Raw genomic sequence first — 22,644 nt, 5'->3', positions numbered from 1 at the left:
AGTTTCATGAAATTCCGATAGGTGGTGGCGTTATACACAGCCTTCAAAACACAGATGCGTTAGAAGCAGAGATTTTTTTCTTTTTGTTGGCGGAAACCAAAGCATCGCAGATATTCATAGGCGCTTGCAGAATGTCTACGGAGACCTATCAAAGAACAAAAGAATGGTGAGTTGATAGACGAGGCACCTATCATCACTCATTGCAACGTGATCGCGGAAACCTAGTCCATCTCCCGCGTGGTGGCCAGCCGCACACAGCTCTGACTCCTGCAATGGTGGATCGTGTGGACACTCTCATTCGAGCTGATCGACGCATGAGAAATACCTCGCGGCGCAACAGGACGTCTCCGTTGGTAGTGCTGACGCGCTGGTCCACACTCGTCCACCTGGTGTGTACCCGCTGGGTTCTTCGCCACGTAACAGAAGACCATGAAGAGCAACGAAGAACCTTTTCTGACAATTTGTTTTCGCAATACTATCTTGACACTGACAATTTTTGTTTAATTATGCCTTACTTCGAACCATAAACAAATCGGCAATCCATGGAGTGGTGCCACAACCCCTCTCTTTCAAAGAAAAAGTTGAAAGCCAAACCATCAGAATGTAAAGTAATGGCGACTGTCTTCTGGGACTCTGGAGGGATTATTCTGTTTGATGTCCTCCCTCATGGTGCAAAGATCAATTTATGTAGAAAATTGAATTCGTCGCCACAAAAATGCAACGAACTTCTCCTTCTCCATGACAACGCAAGGCCTCACATTAGTCTGAGCACCCGAGAACAGCCCACAGAACTTCACTGGACTGTTCTTCCTCATCACTCCCTACAACTTGGATCTTGCACCTTCCGACTTCCATCTGTTTAGCCCAATGAAGGATGCTCTCTGCGGGAAGCAGTACGTGGATGATTGGCAGGTTATTCATGCAGAAAGACGTTGGCTCCGACATCGACCAGCAGAGTGGTACCACGCGGGCATACTGGCCCTCCCAGTAAGGTGGCGGAAGGCCGTCGCATTGAAAGGAGATTATGACGAAAACTAGGGTGAGGAATAGTACGGCGCACTGAAATCCTGAATAAAAACAACCTATTTTAGGAAAAAAATATGAGTGACATCTTTTACTGAATGCCCATCAAAAATTTTGTAATCACTCCGAAAGTTGTAATCAGATATTAAATAGTGAAATTACGTTGACTTCATCTCGTTTAGAGCTGCGGTACTAGCAACAGAAGTTACTATAATTACATTAGAAAAGGGGAATTTCATACTGATACCTCTGTAGTTTTTAGTAAGGATTTTCTCACGATTCATATGGGTGAAAACAGAATTGCAATATCTTAAACGGTCCCAGAAATATTTGAGGCCAACAGCTTAGTTCAATCTCTCCTGTATAAAAGATGAGACAGCTAAGACAGGACACCCCAGTTAAAACCAGAATGAATAAATGTGCGGTTTTCGCCTAGTTAAAGCGGACAATATGGCGACACCGACTATTCCAATGGAACTAAATACTTTTTTCAGTGGCATTTGAAAGAAGCTTCTAAGACAAATTCAACGACGTAACATGAATGGTTGATCTGATAATATCAAGGTAACAGCCCCACATACCATTGTCCCGCCGTCAGGAGAAAGGTTCCGCAAACATCTGCCCTATTATAACAGAAGTAAGCAAACACGTAGCACAGGTATGGGACCTTGAGCTTTGCTGCACAAAATGAAGTGATTATGGAGAAACATAATTACACGTTGAATTTCATCTGATGTTAATGGCAGCACAGTTACGTGTTGTAAGGCGTTTCATGTCTTCGAGAGTCGTCGGTGTTTCCTAATAGGCCTCTTGTTTTCATTTTCGCCGTAAGTAAAAGAAGTGTTAAGTTTGGTGAGTTTGCAGACCATTATATGTTTTTTGAACGACTGTACCAAAGCTCTCCAAACGTTCTCTTAAGAGGGTCTGTCGTTACATGTGCAGGATGGGAGGGACATTCGACATGTTGGTATCGCATTTCTACATCTACATCTACATGGATACTCTGCAAATCACATTTAAGTGCCTGGCAGAGGGTTCATCAAACCACCTTTCGTGTAGCGAGAGGAAAGAAGGAACACCTATATATTTCCATACGAGCTCTGATTTCCCTTATTTTACCATGGTGATCGTTTCTCTCTATGTAGGTCGGTGTCAACAAAATATTTTCGCATTCGGAGGAGAACGTTGGTGATTGGAATTTCGTGAGAAGATTCCGACGCAACGAAAAACGCCTTTCTTTTAATGATGTCCAGCCCGAATCCTGTATCATTTCACTGACACTCTCTCCCGTATTTCGCGATAATACAAAACATGCTGCCTTATGTTCATTGAGATATCTTACAATAACTCAGTCAGTAGCATGCGAGTATCTTAGGAACTGGATATAGCTGTGTGTATATACAGGGTGACAATTATTGAACTATACGCAAAAATTGTAAATTAGGTAGAAACTAGGGCGTGTACACGCTTTGTTCAACAGTAAACGTCTCTGCATATATTCGGATTTAGGTTATGACATGAGCGATATGCTTGCCACAATTGGCGATGATGCAGCGCAGACGAATAGCCAACTGAAATGTCGGAACATCGATGTTGTCGATGACCTCCTGAATGGCTGTTTTCAGCTCAGCAATGATTTTGGAGTTACTGCTGTATACCTTGTCTTTAACATAGCTCCACAAAACGGAGTTGCATGTTTTCAGACCGGAGAATATGGAGGCCCATGCCAGTCGCTTCGTGGTACCTCAGAGCCAGGATGCGGTCACCAGAGTCCTCCTCCAGGACACAAAACACTCTCCTGCTTCGATGGGGTCGAGCTCCGTCTTGCATGAATCACATCTTATCGAACTCAGCCTCACTTTGGATAATGGGGTGAAATCAACCCCCAAAACCTTCATGTACCGTGCCATCAAGGAATATCGCACCGATTTTTCCGTGGCTGGACAGTGCACACCACACAGTCACTAGTTGAGGGTGAAGAGACTTCTCGATAACGAAATGCGGATTCTCAGTCTCCACGCCCCCCCCCTCCCAAGTGCGCAAATTTCGCTTATTGATGAACCCATCCAAATGAAAGTGCTTCGTCTCTAAACCAAGCCATACAGGAGCATACTAATTCCCATCAAACCCCGCGACCAATCGTGCAGTTTGAACGTCCTAACGCAAACCGTTGAGAAGTTATGACGATTTTATTCCATATAGTGCAATAATTGTCACCCTATGCTTTATTGAGCAGGGACCAATGACGCGAGTCTTGAAAAACACCAAACACTGACAGACGAAAGTCGTTGTTTTTATTCACATCTTTGAGTCAGTGTGAATTTTCAAGTGACGATTAGTGCATGTTGCTTTGATTCACTTGCCCATGGTTTGTAAACGATGCTTCTTTCCCAAATAAATGTTTGCGTAGATACGCCACATTACTTTACACTTTTCATAGATAACATTCGGAGACGTAGCGAAATGTGATGAGAATGAACTGCGATGGAACGTAATGAGGGCAGAACACTCGTTTCGTCGATTCCGCTGGTGCTTCCGAGAGGTCTCTTAGTGATTTTTGCGTTGTGTGTTACTGCTGTTGAAGTGTTAATTTAACATTTTTTCATGAGTTGCTCTTCTTTCTCTTTGGTGTATTTCATTCTCCACATTTCCCTGTTTTCAGAACTTTTTTAATAATGTTTCCAAAGACAGATCGTGAGTGCTTTGTACGATATGGTACTCTTCGGCACACAATTGCAGCGCTGCTGTAATAGTTTGGTGACATTCGCCATCGTGTGCACTGTGAATGTCTCAATAGCTTTAAGAGCATGTTACCTGACTGCTAAACCAGCATAACACAGGCTGATGGCCTTCACGCGCACACGTAAGCACAAAAACCATAGTTAAATCACATGTCTGCTTACATTTGGTGTAATAGAGCAGGCGTTTATCGAACCTCTTCTCATGATGACGGGAGAGTGGTTTGCGGCGCTCTTATCTTGAACCTGTTTGATCAGATCCTGTAAGTGTTATATCGTTCGACTAGCTTAGAAGCTTTTTTTCAAATGTCACAAAAAAATATATAGTTCCATTAAAAAAAGAGCAAAGTCGGTGCCGTAATTCGGCGACTATAAATAATAAAAATTACTTACGAGCATTAGTAAATGTAACATATTGGCCGCTACTTGGGAAAAACGCTACTGCATATATTTATTCGTTATGGGTATATTTGGTTTGGCCTGTCTTAGCTGTCTCGTCCAGTATATATCACACATTTTTTAAAATAATCATAGTTTTTGTTTTATTCTTTTTTGTCATTTAAATTCTAGACAGTGGCGCAAATGTCCTGCCAGCAGGGATAAAATTGTTGTTTGTATGCATCAGCCCATAGATATAAAACTGAACATAAGCCAGTATGTTACCTGCACACTTTTCATTTCAGGGTCTCAGTTTCTGGGGCAAGAAGTAAGCAGAGAAACTGCAGCTGTGAAAAGGTTCCATGAGACGATTAAATTAACAAACGAATTACCTTCGTTGCAAGTGAGATAAAACACTGTCAACTCTGAAGCTGCCGACTTCAGTTGTGACGGTAGAGAGCGGTACTGTTTTTTGCAAATGACGCACTATTTCGCCCAGATATGTTCAAAGGAACCTTGAGAGCTGAGGTGCAACTGCCGCATCCTATGAAAAGATAATGAAGAGTACGCTCCAAGAAACTAGGAAACTGGAGCACAGTTCACGGACGACCATACAAGTTTCATTGTGGATTCAGCCCCCAGCAGGACTCACCGCTGCAAACGGCCGTGGTGCCTCAGCAGTTGCTCCCTCGTGGGTTACTTACATCCCTGAATAGCGTCGTAATGTGCGTGGTCCAGCTAACACAAACGCATCTTGTCTGGTGAATCGGTTTTGCGCCACGCCTAGCAACATATTGGCGTAACGTGTTTATAAACGTTGCCAATATTGTTCTTCAGCGTTCTCTAGAATTGTCGATGAATAATCTGTAAGAATTCCTGAAATTATATCTTATAGAAATTTATTGTACTAGTACATTCGGGAACTCATAGCAACACGGTAAACTCTATAAAGTGTGCAAAGTTGATCACTCCGGTATTCATTTTCCTTGTTGGCAGTCTTCTTCTTCCTTCTTGCCTTTTCCTGTTTCTCTACGGAGTTGTTATATGGGTCGTGGCTGATGTTCTTCCTGATGTCAATTTTCTGTACTGACAATAATTTGACAATATTTGTCAGCTTATAGATTCTTCAAAGAAAATTGTTTTTACAAAAGTAGAAATGAGTTGTGGATGAAATGAATCCCTTTTGAATGGTTATGACAAAAGAGGTGTTGCCACAGATTTGATTATCACCGAGACAAAATCACTCTGCAACATGAAACTTGGTGGTAGTCCTCACAAATTCATCCTTCAAAGCGACCCATTTATCTCAACGATTGTTACGTGGTGGAGACGCGGTTGGAGAAGTCCGCGTCTGGACTGTTTTTCCTGAGCAGTCCCAGTCACAAAAACTGGCAATGGCCGGGAGAGTGGTGTGCTGCCCACATGCTTCTCCATATCCGCATCGGGGGACGCCACTGGGCTTAGAATGACACAGTGGTCGGTCTGTGGGTCATCAAAGTCTGCTTAGACAGAGTTCGCTTTCTGCTCCTGAGCAGTCTAATTGTAAACTGCAGACTGCTCCTGTTTCGTCCCTTACGATCGTAATCTGTTAGCACAACGCTATGATTGTCCCAAAACGCCTATCTTCACCTTGATCAACGATAGAAGTGATTTGGTCTCTTCCCGCTGCTTACCTTCCTCTTTTGTCTTGGGATCATACTGATACAAGAAGCTGTTCATGATGATTAGGCAGCTCTCCACAGTTATTAATACTATAGCGTTTAGATGGTTGCCCATGTGATGATTAGGCAACTGCCCATAATGATTTCGCAGCTGCCTTTGTGATTAGACAGCTACCCACAGTGATAAGGCAGCTGCCCATAGTGATGAGGCAGCTGCCTGAGGTGATCAGGTGATTAGGTAGCTGCTCATGGTGATTAGGCAGCTACCCTTGATGAGTAGGCAGCTTCTCAAGATGGTTAGGCAACTGCCCATGGTGATTAGGCAGCTGACCATGTTGCTTAGGCAGCTACACAAGATGATTAGGCAGCTTCCTATGGTGACTACGCAGCTGCTCATGGTGGTTGGGCAGCTGCCCATATTAATAAGGCATTTTTGTCCATGGTGGTTAGGTGGATGGTCATCAGGACTGTCAACATTTTTCCCTGGTGCCTCAGTTCTGTGAGCTTTCTGAAGGTGTGTAAGAAGTCGCGGACCTCAGCATGCAGCGATTTTTGTCACGTTGAAAATGTCGCACAAAATATTGGCAACTGATCCACAACTGATTTTCACTTTTTCCACTGTCATCTCGACTGTGATAGACTGGTCTTCAGACGCCTCATCCTCCACTTTCCTTGTGATTCCCAATTCTGTATAAAGAGACCAGCTCTAATGTCATCATTCGTACAGAAACGAAGATATCTGAAAGGAGCTGAAAATTTGGGGTGTGAAAGAAAAACTGGGCCGAAACAGGAATAAACGGAATGAAAATCTACAAATTATGGATCCACAGAGACTACCATATCGTTCTAAGATCTTTAAACCAAAAGGGAGGAGAGATCCTTCCAGACTTAAGAAACAATGGGAACCATAACAGGCCGCAGTTTGCCTAACAGGAAAAGTGCAGAAGAAGAAGAACAACAAGACAAAGACTTCCATAGTGGAAGCATCTTAAGTACCTACCACTGCGTAAAACGCTGGTGCATTGTTACTGTAGACATCCACAACTTGAGCATGGACTTTGCAGCGTTGTTCCCCTTCAGATGATGGAATCCAATCACTGCGTGATAATACGTCTTATCAAGCACTACCGTTTGGCTCCTCTAGCGGCTTGCTGCGATCCCAGGGCTGAAGACGTATACCAGCAAACAAATTAAAAATTACTTTACATGGATTCATTTTTTCGAATTGATAGTTAAAACTTTAAGCCTGCCCCAGATAAATGTTCTATATCTTTTTTACTTTGAAGAGCACTGCAGAGGGCACTTAGTGTGGTACTACACCATGTTAGAACCCATTTCATTCGTGGATGGAACAATGGAAGAATACGTATACGCTTGGTGTAATTAGTCTAATCCTGTCTTTACGTCCCCTATGTGAGCTGAGAATATTTACAGTTCTAGTCTTAACACTGGTTCTTGAAATTCAATCAGGTGGATTTGCGGTGAAATTGGTGTACATCTTCAAGAGCCTGCCACATTTTAACATTTCCATGACGCTCTCCTGTGAATCAAACAAATCTGGACCATTCACACCCCTCCTTCATTTTATACCCTGTTAATCCTATTTCGTATTGGTCTCACACCATTGAGCAATAGTTTGATGGATGCACAAGTTATTTGTAAGCCACTGCAAGGTGACCCTGGTTTAAATGAGATGCAAGCCTGGCAGACGGCGTAAAAATGAAGAGTCCGCTCCAAAAAAATAAATGAGGAAACTTATGACTACTAAATGAGACATGTATCGCAATTACATTGATTTATTCCCATAAAATTACTGACGAAACAAATGACAAACAGTGACAACATTAATGAATAAGGCCTTGGCATATCTGACAAAGGGGTTAGGGCGAAAGATACTGATAATCGTGCAACTGAATTAACTGTAATCGCGAAGTGGCCAATCATGATGTTAACTGAATGCAGATAGTACTACAGTATATGTTGATGGAATTGAAAACAGGCTTTTCACTGATGCGAACTACAAATCTTCAAAGTGAAGCCTGAGGTGACCAATACGTTGCAAAATGAGTTTATTGTCCGTACGCCTATTCTTGTGGTTGCTGCTCCATCTCACCGTAGTGCTGTAAGTGGAGGCTGAAGTAGTTGCAAAATCAATCGCTGGCGAAACTAACGGCCGTCGTCAATGGTAAAGTACAAATCAACCCTAAAGTTCCTCTATATATCAGCTCTGACGGTGGCAGGCCAGTGGCTCAATGACCTGGCGACGGGGTTGAAGATGACATAATAGTTCAAGATGATGATGAAGTGACTTCTGTTCGAATATTTACTACTAGGAAACCTCGTATTGCCATGTTTTGTGGCTCCTGCTGAATTCGGATTGGCAGGCTTCCAAATCTCCTGATTGCCAACCAATAAAAATGTATCTTAGAACACGCTCGTCCCCTTCCATGGGCTCTCCTCTGTTTGGTTAACCAATAATGTTCGCCCTGGCATCTTACACAGATGAAAGTCGCTTCACTCTCTATCTCTTTCTGTTACCCATGAGGCAGTCTTCGTCAGCATAACCGAACTACTATGTCTGACCTGAAGTTTATTTGACCCTATACTACGCAACACCATTCCCCATAGTCCCAAAATTTTTTATATCACCAAAAGATTTTATTATTGACTCTTTTCATTATGTCTTGTGCAATTATAGCTCCCTTAACATTTTCCAGCCCAAAATTTTTATGGGAAATATTTGTCACACTGCACAATAGACAGTATAAAATACTGGATGGCAGGACATGTTGTTAATATTATAATTTAATTTAATTTATAAGTTCAAGTTCCAAAATCTCTTTTATTTTCATTTTCATGGAATATTCTGTGTTGCCGAATAAATATGTATAAGTCACTTCTGTACGTTCTGGTTGTTATATGCTATAAAAAATCATCTGATCCATTAAAGAGTACATTGTGTAAAATTGTTAATTCCTTTTCACAATATAATGGAAAAAAGCAACTGAAATAATTAGTTAACTCAGTTTCTAAGTTTTTACGTGTGAAATCTTCTGAAACAATCTCTATCTTTCGAAAAAATGTTCAAATGTGTGTGAAATCGTATGGGACTTAACTGCTAAGGTCATCAGTCCCTAAGCTTACACACTACTTAACCTAAACTATCCTAAAGGCAAACACACACACCCATGCTCGAGGGAGGACTCCAACCTCCGCCGGGATCAGCAATTTCTGTCTTTATTTAAGCAGAAAAATACTTCAGATTTTTCACACCATGCGTATGACCTCATCTTTGTCTTTTTTTTGACAAGTCATCTTTACTTGGGGCTCGTCACTTTGGTCTATTTTCCCTGCCAATACTAGTCCACCCGCAGTTAATACTTGGAAGGAGCACAGAGAAATAAAAAAAAACTTGCAGTTCTTACGGTATTTGAGCCTACTGTTGACTACTGGAAGTGCAATTGTGTCCCAGAAGATGTAAAAATACCACCTCTTTGATTTTATGTGGTATTTGTATAGTGATGATAACATGTCCATCAGATCAATATCACCTACACAGGTTTCTGTAAGCTGGGATACCAGATGGTCTTGGGACTTACACATATTCTCTTTGTGATTTGTCCCATCTGTTTGCATTATCCTGGGGCTCAACACCAATGAAAGTTGACAGCAGAGTAAAAGATTTGCTGTCATACCATCTCACTACTATGAGTCACCGTTTGTGGTGTACTGGGCCTTCGTATCTTTTTCGTTATGGTCACAATCTTTCAGCCTATTTACTCTTACTGCTGCAGTGAGATAGATACATCTGCTCAACAGATACTGAACAACTACGAATATCGCTCGTAAAAAAATTTGTCGGCATATACCTTGAAATTGTGGTTTTCTTGCAACGTGTCTGTTAATTTTACGTCCACTTCATATGCTAGCCCATTTCCTCTTCTTTCTTCCTTTTTACATGTTTTCCTCCTGCACCCTGATAAATGTGAAAGTCATGTAATTAACCAGAGGCTCCTGCCCCACCCAACATTTTGAATCCCCATCTTACAGGTTTGTTTTAGATAAATTGTTTCTAAGAGCTTCTCTCTTTAAAAGCATTCATTGCCCCATCCACTTACGGTGTTCTTCTGGAATTTCCTTCAAACAATTTCCTTCTGAATTGATTGAGCCATGGACGAATTTTCCAGAACATCATTAGTTTCAGTTTCATCAGTTGCTAATAAATTTTTTCGAAGTGGAAGACGCTCAACAGTTTTTTATATCTATTTCGTTACAAACCAATCGGTGGGCCATGTAGGTCTCCCAGTAGCAGCGAATGCTAGGCGTTTGAGCAACTTCCATTCTTGGGTACACGTCTAAAATTTGATCCACTTCCGACTTAATTGTGTTTACTGTTGTTTCGGGGTTTTGTACGTCTTACTGATTTGACTGGCCTGCCAAGTTGTGAAGCACATCACCCATCACCAGATTTCTGAAATGTTTGAGAGGACTCATTAGTCCAGTAGGAGCTGGTACAGGAAGAGGTTCAAATGGTTCAAATGGCTCTGAGCACTATGGGACTCAACTGCTGATGTCATTAGTCCCCTAGAACTTAGAACTAGTTAAACCTAACTAACCTAAGGACATCACAAACATCCATGCCCGAGGCAGGATTCAAACCTGCGACCGTAGCGGTCTTGCGGTTCCAGACTGCAGCGCCTGTAACCGCACGGCCACTTCGGCCGGCTACAGGAAGAGGAACTAACGGCTCAATGACTGTTGCAAAATCTCTCTTCTTCCACTGTAGGCTATCAAACGTTTCTGAACTGTCGTCCCCTGTGTGGACTCTTCAACTTCTTTATCGGAACAACCTTCAGCATAATATTCAGCAGAAAAAGGAATATTAGGGGATACTTGTTCACGTCCTGACATGTCTCTCGTCTTAACTGCAATTGTTTCATCAGAGTCATCATCTCCATCCTCTGAGTACAAGTGTCTTATGTCGCTGACATCGGATCGTCCAGAATAGAAAGTGTATCTTTAATGGATATCTACAAAACCGATAAAGAATCATTGTCACTTTAATTTTATCAAGAGTTCCATTGTTTCATGAATTGAAATAATTTGGGATTCATCGACAAGTGTATTACTCATTTCCTCATCCCCAAACAATATTCACAATTTGTGGCATGGAAACATAAAATAATATATTAAAATATTAAAACACACCGAAATAATGTGAAGACAATGAATGCAACAATGTTACCTAGTGTGACATGGCTGTCCATAGCAACGGCTGGAGACGAAAGTACCTCGGTGCGCTTTGTCCGCATCATACACCCATATGAACGTCACAAGAGATCTCGAGGAAGGTGCTTTAAGATGTGTCACTTCAGGCATTAAGCAGAAAGGAAGCAAATTGTAGTCTCTGCAGCACTTCAAACCCAGTGCAACACATTTGTCATGCAAGGCATTTTATGAGAACCAATCCGTGCAATTCTAAACTCGCGTAAAAATTTGCTTTTTTATGGAGTCAACAAATCCAGCAACGTCGTCAAAGGCTCAAAACAACTGCGAGTCGCCATTCCGTTTTCGAGATGTTTATCTGTGGTGTCCGGTGCCGTCCGTCCTGCTTTTGTGCACAATAGTGCTTTCTGTTAAAACGTTTCTCTCTTTATCGGTTGTGAAATGTTGGTGGCGGGAACACATGGCACAGAAGGTCCTATCTGTGCACCCACAAATCTTTACGCATCACAGGGCAGCGTCACAAAAAACTGCCTCGCTTTGATCTATGACTCTCACTTCTGCCTTGGGAGGCCTTCTGCGAAATTTCTCTAAGGTTGGTGGCCAACCCTTACTGTGCCTACACCATCGAGAAAGCTTTCAACGTTCTCTCACTTCTATAGGGCACGCAAATCTGAATCAAGAGTAAATGAAGAGTGAAGTTACATTAGACAATTACTGACAGTTACAAGTACTGTGGTTTATCATATGAAAACATAGATTCCAGAGACCTACCATTTCAAATCTAAAAAGTCAATGATGTATGTAAGCAGACTGGAGTGACAAATTAAAATTTGTACAAAGTCCAGGTTTCGAACCCGTGTCTTCTGCGCATTAGGCAGATATGCTAACCACTACGACACCCTGTCACAGTGGCTTTACACAATCCATCGACTATCCTAGCGTACCTACGTCCTCAATCGTCAATCCTAATTTCCATTCACGCCTCATCCCACTTGATTCCCCCTTAAATATATACATGAAAGATTTTTGAGACTGGAACTGTATGGCTACATTTAACCAAAGCAACTTTGCCTGAGTTTCAGGCAGGATCTCGTATTTCGTTTGGTGCTGAGGTACTATTCCAATTCAGCTGGAGTGCCTCTGCAATGTTTTTCGAGTTTGAGGGAATACGAAGTGGGCTGAAGCGTGAATGGGAATTAGGAAGGCGGTTTGTTAGGGCAGTCCGTGCAGTAGTGGAAAGGCACTATGCATCGGTGGCATAGAGGTTAGCGCATGTGCCTAGTGAGCACCAGACCTATGTTCGAATCCTGACGTTGGTAAAAATTTTCGTTCGACTCTTCAGTCGGTATTTTATTATGAATTTTCGTACATTATGTGACCTACTTCCAGAAAAATGGTCGCGTAACACAAGCTCCTGTATAAAAACTTGTATATATACTGACTGCATTTTCGCAGTATCTTGCCAGTAACAGAAATTAGCCACCTACCTTATCTACGACTGAGCTTATGTGGTCATTTCATTCACTATTCCTACAAATTGTTGCACGAGCTGACTAATTGTACATGGGTTGGATAAGAAGTAGCGGAAACATTGTTATAATTCCTACCAGACGTTACTGACTGACATTCAATGCATTGCATAATCGCCCTGCATCTCGATCACGTTTCCTCACTCACCGTCAGCTCATACATCTTTGTCGATGTCTCGCAAGTACAGCCCTATGGCATGGACGATGCCTTCTCCTGTGTTGTAGCGCGCGCCACGAAGAGGTTTCTTCATATTGACGGACAGGTCGTAATCGCACGGTCTCATATTAGGTGAATACGGTGGTTGTTCCAGTACCACTCACACCCACGTATGCAGGAGCTCCTACACATGGTTCGCCGTGTTGCTTATTGCATTCTTATGAAGGATGATGGAATGTAATGCCAAAAGGTGCGGTGGCTTTCGTTCTACTGCAGGACAAAGATGATGTCGCAAGAAATCGTAGCAGTGACTGAAATGCCTAGGCTAGCAGGACAGAGCGGATTGGATTGTGGAAAGGGGCTACAATAAGTTGCCCTCAGTTGGACTCAACATACAAACTTTATTCATCAACACGAAAATGCAAAACACTCAAAACTTTAATCGACCTCCTTTGATTAGGTCGGCTGAAGGCCACACTCAAAATCCAAGACACAAGCCCTAAGCAAGAAATTGAAATACAAGGTTCTTATGGAGGTTCCACCCAAGAATATTTTCTAAATCTCCAACCTAAACAGGCTGAAGATCTTAGCAATTTAATTTTAATGGAATTTGGCTGGAGGTCGCATATTAAGCAATAAGAAGAGTTTCAATCAAAAGGCAAAAGGCCTTATCTTAAAACATTTCATGCAAAATTCGGCTGAAGGTTCCATACAAAAGCATAACAATCTTATGCTTTAAGGGCAAGACAAGAACATTAATTTAAGAGATATTAAAACTCAGCTGAAGGACGCACATCAACAAATAATTTAACGGCTTAAGCTCTAGAAAGAAGAGTTTCAATTTTAAAAGGCAGAAGGCCGTATCTTAAAACATCTCATGTAAAATTCGGCTCAAGACCCCATGTAAAAGAATAACAATCTCATGCCTTAGGGGCAAAACAAGAACATTAATTTAAGAGATACTGATACTCGGCTGAAGGCCACACATCAACCAAATAACTAAAACCCAAAGAGGGAAATTACTATGTAAGGCACTGGGAACAGCACTCAGACGTTTCCAAGGGTTGGCCTGGGATTGTAACACTAACGCCCGTTTATGTAAGACAGGCAGCCTGTCCAACTACTTCTTAATCTGAAGGCAACCCAACCGACAGACAGCCGACCGACCAATCAACAAAATCAGTTCTGCTCCACGCAAACAGTAAAACGGCCACAAGATTTCAATACAACGACACACAGAGTATTGGCGCCCACAACGACCAACGACACCTCAGCTGTCGAACTACACGCCGCCCTGGACAGCAACAACACGACGAGGAAAATACACTGCCGAAAATTACGTCAACGACCAGGGCGGGTAACCGGAACGCCAACGGCCACAAGACAGAAGATACCGCTGGTCAACTTCAATAAATGGGAATAATTTAACTCCACAGGAAGACGGCTGGAATCTTAGCCGATTTGAATGCGCAGACGTTGTTGCTCGCGGGAATGTCCCAAAAGCGACAACCAGGATCAAACGAAGAAATGTAAACAGTTGAGGCTCGACAGCAGGTTAAGTGAGGACTCAACTTTCATGTCCAAGATCGGTGGGCGACGAACTTCGTAGCACTCGCAAGCAGCACCTCACACTCCAGCCGCGCGTGCACACCGCCAGCGGCCCCGGCCAGAGTACGCGTGACGGAGACTTCCTTGCTTCTCCACCTCAACGGACCGACTGGTCACACACCGCCCAGCTGGCAACTATATCCACCACACCAAAGATAGTACAGCAGTACTAGTATCGATACACGCTGCTGCCGCGCGGGACTAGCCGAGCGGTCTCAGGCGCTGCAGTCGTGGATTGTGCGGCTGGTCACGGCGGAGGTTCGAATCCTCCCTCGGGCATGGGTGTGTGTGTTTGTCCTTAGGATAATTTAGGTTAACTAGTGTGTAAGCTCAGGGACTGATGACCTTAGCAGTTAAGTCGCATAAGATTTCACACACATTTGAACATTTTTGATACACGCTGCTGCTGCCACTCACGGAGAGGACAGCAACTCTATCGCGATAACTGCTGGAGAAATAAAACCACAGGACTGCAACCGAGGTTTAACCCAAGACATGCATGACTCGAGCCAGCCACGGCTCAGTGACCTTCGATTAGGAAGCTTGAACTGGCCTCCCGCTCTTTCAGACAGTAAACACTGCAACTGACTCAAAAGACAGCTGGTGCCTCTCACTGCACTACTTCATCTGATCTTATGCTGTCAGATACAGACAGCGGTCATGCCATTTCATGTACGTTCTTCATTATCGAGCAGTGCTGCCAGTACTTTATATCCAGCCATAGTAATTGCCAATTACTGATGTTGCAGTCATAGAATATTAGTTCTTTTTTTTCGTATTGTGACGTGCGGAATTTTACGTTTCTATACGTTTAAGTAGCAGTTGTAGGCCTCATAACTCAGTCCATAGTGAATGAAGCAGTCCGTCATCAGACCACAAGTAGCCCATCGGGACCATTCGACCGCCGTGTCATCCTCAGCTGAGGATGCGGATAAGAGGGGCGTGTGGTCAGCACACCGCTCTCCCGGTCGTTACGATGGTTTTCTTTGACCGGAGCCGCTACTATTCGGTCGAGTAGCTCCTCAATTGGCATCACGAGGCTGAGTGCACCCCGGAAAATGGCAACACCACGTGGCGGCCCGGATGGTTACCCATCCAAGTGCCGGCCACGCCCGACAGCGCTTAACTTCGGTAATCTGATGGAAACCGGTGTATCCACTGCGGCATGGCCGTTGCCATAGTGAATGAAACTGACACTAAAATAACTATTCGGATGTTTGTATAAAATCTTACAAAAATACGGTAATTACCATCGATACACTCATCGGTTTTTTCTGTTAACCGGGTGCGAATTCATGTTTTCCATGAGGGATGGAGTTACTGCGATAGTATCTCGAGGGTAAATAATGGCAATACAGTTTTCCTGCATCAGCACGCAACTTGTACGAGAGAAGGCATGAACTAATGAATGTGGAAACACATCGGCGGGACAAAGAGCCACGCAAGACGGGCCACGTGTCTTTGTGCGGGCCCCGCGCTGCTTTAATTAACGGCGGGCGCGACGCGAGCGCAGCACGACTCATCTGTTCCCGCGTGCGTAGGCAAGGCGCGGCCACTCCGCTAATTGGTGCCGCCGCGCCGCAGTGGTTGCGTGTCTCCCGTATCGGGTCGCTGTATCCAGTTCGGGAGGTTTCGCCGTTTTGCGATGATAAAGTAGTACTCCAGGAAATACGCTCGCTGAACACGCGGAGAAGCGCCGAGCGGTGCAAAATTTTAATTCGGCTTACACACCGGTACTATAATGGCTTTCGACTTCCAACCGGACTAATTAACGGAATTGGGGGGGGGGGGGGGGGGATCCTCCGAGAGCGTGGCCAACGTAGCCCGGGCGTCAACACTTCTACAGCCGGGGGTGCGCTGACTTTTCTGTGGAAGGTGTGGGGCAGTCACAGCCAATTTCCGTTTCTAAACAAAATATTCTCGTGTAGTACGAGGGTCACTCCAAAAGAAATACACACTATATTTTTAAAAATCCATCTTTTGTTCTACATGTTTGAAAGTTTTACAGTGTGTAGATACATCCTTTAGGAACAATATTTTCATTTCTCCACATAATTACCATCCCTCTCAATTGCCTTACACCATCTTGGAACCAGCGCCTGTATACCCGCGCGGTATACCTGTTGGAGCCACTGTTTGGCAGCGTGCACAAGGGAGTCATCATCTTCAAACCTTGTTCCACGAAGAGAGTCTTTCAGTTTCCCAAAGAGACGATAGTCACATGGAGCCAGGTCAGGACTGTAAGGCGGGTGTTTCAGTGTTGTCAATGCGAGTTTAGTGATCGCTTCTATGGTTTTTTGACTGACATGCGGCTAAACATCTTGCTTTTGCCGATGTGGTTAAACACGACTCAGTCGAGCTTGAAGTTTCTTCAGTGTCGTCACACATGCATCAGAGTTTATGGTCGTTCCACTTGGCATGATGTCCACAAGCAAGAGTCATTCGGAATCGAAAAACACCGTAGCCATAACTTTTTCTGCAGAAGGTGTGGTTTTGAATCTTTTTTTCTTGGGTGAATTTTCATGATGCCACTCCACTGATTACCTCTTCGTCTTTGGTGAACAATGATGGAGCCATGTTTCACCATCTGTCACAATTCTTACAAGAAATTCATCTCCACCATTTCGTACTGTTCCAAAAGTTTGCTGCATACCGTTTTTCTTGTTTCTTTGTGAGCCACTGTCAACATCCTGGGAACCCACCTGGCACAAACCTTTTTAAACGCCAACACTTTCAGTATTCTGAAAACACTTCCTTCCACTACCCCAACGTAGCGTGACAATTCTTTCACTGTGATGCGTCTGTCAGCAGTCACCAACTCGTTAACTCTCTGCACATTGTCTGATGTATGTGCAGTACAAGGCCTGCCGCTGCGATGACAATCCTCGATATTGCCGTGCCCGCTTTCATCACGTAACCTTCTTGCCCACCGACTAACTGTACTGCGATCGACAGCAGCATCTCCATACACCTTTTTTAACATCTTGTGGATGTTCCCCACTGTCTCGTTTTCACAGCACAGGAGTTTTATGACAGCATGTTGCTTCTGACCGACGTCAAGTGTAGCAGCCATCTTGAAGACATGCTTTGACGACACCACTCACGGGAACAGGTTGAACTAACAAGGGGAGGCCGCCAATTGTGAAATTCAGATTCGATTCATACTGCGCATAATAAAAGCTCATGGCCAGAAGTGTAATGTGGCAAAGCACCAAGATGCACTTCTCAGCCGTTGCCGAGAAAATCGACAGTTAAAAGAAAGCGTTGCGGTAAAATACTCTCGACGATTAGTAATTTTCTATAGCGTCGTGGCGCAGCGGTAAGCCCTCGGGTTCGTAATCCGAAGGTCGCCGGATCGAATCTCGCGCCATGCAAGCCCTTGGGTTCTAATCTGAAGGTCGCCGGATCGAATCTCGCGCCATGCAATTTTTTTTATTATTAGTTTTTGTGTATATATATATATAAATTATTAATGAATTGCTTATGCATGTTGGAGAAGGCGGATCGCTCTCCAATTGTACCGCCTCCATTTTTCCGTTTTTTTTAATCGGGTGTACCGAAGCTCGCCCGTTCGCACTGATTTTCGACAATGTTATAAGTTGCGCTAGGGACCGCATCCACCTTCTGTCGAAGCTAGCAGGCAACTACGCTGTTGTTATGCGGCGGCTCGTTTCGGCCCATTCAACATCTGTAATTCAAGTGTAACGAGCGAGTAACGGAGTTTATATTTCATACCTGCCACAGCAAATTTGTGTTCGTGGGGTCCCTATTCTAATTCGAACGTTTGACTTACGCTATACGTATTCGTTTCGGAATATCGTTTCTACGTCTTCCGTTAACTATGCTTGGTTAACATTATGAAGACAATTAATAACATTTGTGAAATACAACTTTGTTTGCGGGAAACATAGTGATGTTCGAAGTCGCCAGTTTTTCCACGACAAACGACTTTCAACAACTTATTATATGCATAATTGTTGCAACTGATTGCCGGGAATTATATATATATATATATATATATATATATATATATATATATATATATATATATATATATATATATAGTAAAAAACAAATACTAAAAAAAAAAAGGTTGCATAGCGTGAGATTCGATCCGGCGACCTTCGGATTACGAACCAGAGCGCTTACCGCTGCGCCACGACGCTGTAGAGAATTATTAATCGTAGAGAGTATTTCAATGCAACGGTTTCTTTTAACTGTCGATTTTCTCGACAACGGCTGAGAAGTGCATCTTGGTGCTTTGCCACATTACACCTCTGGCCATGAGCTTTTATTATGCGCAGTATGAATCGAATCTGAATTTCGCAATTGGCGGCCTCCCCTTGTAAGTTTGAAAACAAGCGGGAAGGATGTAACTACACAATGTAAAACTTTCAACGTGCAGAATGAAAACTGTACTTTTACAAAAATAGTGTGCATTTCTTTTGGAGTGACCCTCGTATATCTAGCCAGGTTTATGACTGCATTGAAAATTCTCTCATCGGTAGCAGAACGTTGTTCTGCAAGGAGACTCATCTACAGATACTGATGTCATATCTGGTACGCCCAAGGCGAATTAAGTAGGGACATTACTGTGAATGTTTTAAGTGGAACGACCTCGTGCAACTAGAAGTATGAAAGGTAGACACTACTCTGAGATTCTACTAAGACTACTTAAGAAGCCTAAAAGAATTTAATTTATCCGCAAAGGAAGTACCTCACAAAACCCAACTCTCACAACAAGACAGACAAGCAGATCAAGGATATATATATATCTACTAACTAAATTGCCATGGTGATTTAGCGGATAGAGTTCTAGACTGCGACCATGGAGTTTCCAGGTTCAGTACCGGATGGGAGTGTGGAAGTTTTCTTGTTCCAATCTCTCCAGGATGGCTGTAAGTCCATTCAGTCTACTGTCAAAATGGGTACTGAGAATTTTTCCACGCGGTTAAAAGGCGGCAGGCTGGCCCTCCCCCTCCTAGTGCCGCGGGCTGCACTCTACTTGCAATCTGTCCGATATCTGGACACAAGCTTGCACTACGAGCTTTATCTTTACCATCCAAGTGCTCTTCGACTTCATGTCCAGTTAGGCTAGAGCCATCGAGACTGAAAATAATGGCACCTCTGAGTTTAAATTTCGCACCCTGTATACTCCAGTGAATCACATATTGCTCCTGTTATTTTGTTATTGCTTATTTTTCCTGGTGTTGAGTTTTAAATGGCTAGCGAAGTGAGGTTGCTTGATCTTTATAGAGCTGTTCACCGAAAAATGAGGTGTGATCTACGACCGGCCGCGGTGGCCGAGCGGTTCAAGGCGCTTCAGTCCGGAACCACGCGACTGCTATGGTCGCAGGTTCGAATCCTACCTCGGGCATGGATGTGTGTGATGCCCTTAGGTTAGTTAGGTTTAAGTAGTTCTTAAGTTGTAGGGGGCTGATGACCTCAGATGTTAAGTCTCATAGTGCTCAGAGCCATTTGAACCATTCGTGATCTACGTTACGACCAGGTAGATAGAATATTGTGCACTTGAGATACTTTCAGCCTATCGCATAAGCTGTTGTACCTGTTGTACCAAACATCGTTAATTTTGCAGCACCGGCCGGGGTGGCCGTGCGGTTCTAGGCACTACAGTCTGGAACCGCGCGACCGCTACGGTTGCAGGTTCGAATCCTGCCTCGGGCATGGATGTGTGTGATGTCCTTAGGTTAGTTAGGTTTAAGTATATCTAAGTTCTAGGGGACTGATGACCTCAGACGATAAGTCCCATAGTGCTCAGAGCCATTTGAACCAGCCATTTTTTTAACTTTGCAACTCACGAAAATATGTTAGTTATTGTCTTGTGGCTTCCGTAAAACGGCCTTAGTCAGTTTTAAATGAAATCTTTTAATTGTAGTTATATTTTCGGAGCAAGCGTGAACGTCAGAGATATATTTTAATTAGACCGATGAGCAAAAACGTTATGATTTCTGCCCACTGTGAGACTGAATTTGCCTGCTGGCGTTGACGGGCGCGTGAAGCGGTAAGAAAAGCATATAAGCGAGGTAAATGCGAATGGGGAATCATTCTAGCGACTATACGGGCTGCAAATAGGGAAATCTGCTCAAGTAAGCGAATCCGACGTTGGACAGATCGTTCTGAACCATCGCCTGGGAGCGAAAAATCAGAAACGGTGTAGCTGGTAGGCTGTTTGCAAGCTACGATTGGGCGCGTCTATGGAAAATGGTTGAAGGACGATGAAATCACTAGTAGGCGAGAAGGTGTCGGACGTCCACGTCTCATCAAAGAACTTGAGAAGCTTGCCCGCTCAGTAAATCAGGGTAGGCGACGATCTGTGGCATATCTGACGACAGAGTAGAATGCTTATGTGGATATGGTGTCTGTTCTTTCGGACATGTGGTAAGAATGTCTTCCATGACTAATGAGTGTGTTGGGATGGGACGCTACAATTGTAGTGTGTGGATATACGAGATGAGAATGTGGGTCTCGCAGGAGGCGTGCGCGAGATAGTCCTTGCAGTCGCACTATCCTCTGTGCCCTCGGTGGCTAAGATGGATAGAGAGTCTGCCGTGTAAGCAGGAGATCCCGGGTTCGAGTCCCGGTAGGGGCACACATTTTCACCTGTCCCCGTTGATATATATCAACGCCCGTCAGCAGCTGAAGGTATTAATATAATTCTTATTTCGAGTAGAATGCTGGTGTAGAGAAAAAGTTTCAAAGCACACAGTTCAGCGCGCGTTGCGTTATTGAACTGTGGGCTCCGCAGGAGACGACCCCTATGTGTCCCCTCGTTTACTCGTCGATATTGTCAACTACGATTGCAGTGGGCTCGGTATCATCAAGACTGGACTGTTGATCAGTAAAACACTGTCGCCTGGTTTGACAAATTACGTTTCTTACTACACCATTTCGAACATTATGATTTTCTTGTGATAAGACGTTGAGATACGTATGCCTCTACCTATGCGTTTTGTGCAATCCGCAAAGCCTTAAAATACCCGATGTAAGATTTTCATATTCTCTACGTCACCAAACTATTAGTCTTACAGAAAAATGAACAGGACCTTTTTGTGGGAAATTGAATTTAGTTAAACTTTATACTGGGATACGTTTTCTTTAGAGACCATAGTTTTCTAATTATTCAAGAAAAAGTACAAAATTGACCTTCAAACACGTTCTTCTTGAGTAATTCGAAACTGTGGCCTCCAGTGGAAACGTATTCCAGTACAAAAATTAATTACATTAAACGTCCTACAGAAGGGTCCTGTTCATTTTTTTTCTGTAGGACTTTTAGTTTGCACGTAGCGAGGGAGGGAATACGAGAAACTCGCATGTAGTTTTCGAAGGCATTGCAGGTTGCATAATAAACAAAAGCAGAAGCTGTTGAATCACCCTGTGTACTGTGATATGTATGGAGACATTAAGGAGCAAGCGTGAATGAAGTGTTCTCCGAAAGAGAATATGTGTAATATTCGCTAAAGTCCCAAATTTAGAACCACCAGACATATTTTAAATGGCTTCTTTGCTTACAATAATAAGACAATAAGTTCTGCGTACTTCTGAAAGCTGCCAGCGAAGAAATAGAAAGGTGGTCATTTTTATGGCTACTTTCAGGTTACAATGGACATATTGTGATCTGACCTCATCGAGAGCGAACACAAACCACTCAGGCGTAACAGAATAGCCTCACTACCGGGAAATAAATTAACTTCAACAGCTGTACACATCTTATTCATTTGGTATTCCAACCTTCCTTGACAACATTTATTGTAGTCGAACTGTACTTTATTACCAGTTTGAAGTGATGGGCAAATTGATAGCATTTCGCTGTTAAAGCTACCCATTCACTACCAAAACATTACGCCTGTCGTGATACATCACTCAGTCTTCGTAAATGCAAATATCTGGAGTTCCTAACAAACATTGTTGGTATCTGCAATCAGCATGATGACGGTAGAATGGCAGTACTGAATGCACTTGGAAATAAAACTGTTTGGTTTCAGTTTGTGTTTGATTACACTCTATTCGAGGCGTTCTTAACTAATAATACGGTTCCTATGTTCGTTATTGGTGGACGATAATTACTTACTACGGCATATCTGTCAGAATTGCTCTTCGTAAACATTTAATGGCGCTGGTAATCAGACACTTGCTGTTTCTCTTTACATGACTGTGAGAGCGAGAAGTAATGTTTGATATCAATAACACTCCATTAAATGGAAATGAATGCTCCGATATTACACTGCTGGCAAGTCACAAACGATTTTGTGTGTCAGCTAAAACTGAATTATATGGTGTACTAAAAAAGGACAATGCGCTAATGT

At 43.3% G+C, this 22,644-nt stretch overlaps 1 protein-coding gene and 1 pseudogene across 1 annotated transcript in view; one reads left to right on the top strand and one right to left on the bottom strand.

The window, feature by feature from the left end:
* Nucleotides 1-22,644, top strand: part of LOC126455032 (lachesin-like) — a 1,182,593-nt gene that overhangs the window by 496,449 nt on the left and 663,500 nt on the right. The gene's annotated exons all lie outside the window — the stretch shown is intronic.
* Nucleotides 15,380-15,497, bottom strand: LOC126427282 (5S ribosomal RNA; annotated as a pseudogene).

This window comes from Schistocerca serialis, chromosome 1, assembly GCF_023864345.2.
Source record: "Schistocerca serialis cubense isolate TAMUIC-IGC-003099 chromosome 1, iqSchSeri2.2, whole genome shotgun sequence".
Lineage (NCBI taxonomy): Eukaryota > Metazoa > Arthropoda > Insecta > Orthoptera > Acrididae > Schistocerca > Schistocerca serialis.
The sequence above is the reverse complement of the archived record's forward strand: the minus strand, read 5'-3'. Positions and strand labels throughout refer to the sequence as shown.